The sequence below is a fragment of the Belonocnema kinseyi genome, chromosome 4 (genome assembly GCF_010883055.1).
Source record: "Belonocnema kinseyi isolate 2016_QV_RU_SX_M_011 chromosome 4, B_treatae_v1, whole genome shotgun sequence".
Lineage (NCBI taxonomy): Eukaryota > Metazoa > Arthropoda > Insecta > Hymenoptera > Cynipidae > Belonocnema > Belonocnema kinseyi.
In genome coordinates, this window is record NC_046660.1 from 147,926,863 (window position 1) to 147,928,278 (window position 1,416).

Here is a 1,416-nt window from a genome sequence, read left to right on the forward strand (position 1 = left end):
TTGTAACCATATTCAGCAGAAACCCTTGGTACAGGGTCCCTCTATCCGCAACCCGAGGACGCGTTCGGTGGCTTTGTCATAGGCCCTTCGGTTTGATTCTAGTGGATATATATATATTAGTCCAACCATTTTTCAATGTCGATTCAGTGTACAAACCAACGAGCACCGGGTAGGTCATGATAAACTCATGTACCAATAAAATTGATTTTTATATCTTATTCCCAAAATAAAGCTATTTTTCCTTACAGTTATTACCCTCTTGAATCCGTGAATCCAAAGATATTAGTTGGATGAAATTTATAAAAGCTTGATAATTTCAACACTAATTATTATAAACATTTTTTGGTCCTTCGAGCCGGATTCGGGAGTGTAAAGAAAAATTAACTCTAAAAGTGAAAAAGTTGGCTTTAAAAACGAGTTAGAAAAGTTCGGTAGTGCTAAACTGTCGAGAAAACCAGTATGGCGTCGAAAGTCGTTACATTTGAATTTTAAGTCCGGTGTTCGCTTAACTGATTTGTATCTGGATTATTGGTGTGGAAAATTGCTCTCAAATTTTTTGGCTTTTGGATATTGTGTTAAACACTAGGAGAATTTCGAACAGTGCAGTGATCGAAAGATTCAGTGAAGAAGGATTTTCTGAGTGAGACATGTTACCATCGTGTGTGTTCCGTGCGTGCATGGCGTCACACGCACCCAAGGAAACCCACGACCTCGTTTATCGTGGATCATGATTGTTCACCGTGAATCATTGATCGCTTACTGCTCATCACATATGTCATAGCTACTCAAAGGAGCGTTATCTTTAGATGCTTCTCTTATTATGACTTTATCGATGTTCTACTGCTGGTAGTTTCTAATACAAACAGCTGTTTAAATAGCTATCTTTCTGCTTCTTCGTCTTTAAAGGGAGAATTAAAAGTCTCGCTTTGCATTGAAGAGTGTCTACAAGGCAAGTATTACGGTGTTCAACTTCGCACTCTACGAAGTTTTTAGCTGTTACTTTCGCATTACGCTGGGACAGTCTTTATTATGATTGTATTACACACGTAAGGTTGCTTTACTTATTCTCTTATATTTATGTTATGACAGCATCAGTATTACTAAAATAAAAGTCGCACACTATATCTCACCTTTACGGCTGCTTGTACGCCGAAGGATTATTGTGCAATTGAATGTTTAATGATTGAGCTGGTTATTTCCTCATTAGTTAAATTTAAATTGTTTAAATAATTTCTAGATCATTATTGCTAGTAACTCTGCATCATTTTTCAAATCATTATGTCTACGAGGGTGGATTGATAAGTTTCCGGCCTGACCTCCTCAAAATACCCATTTACAGCTTCGATTACTTCTTCATTGTCCGCAAATCTCTTACCGCCAAGCCATTTTTTGAGGTTAGGAAACAGAAAATAGTCA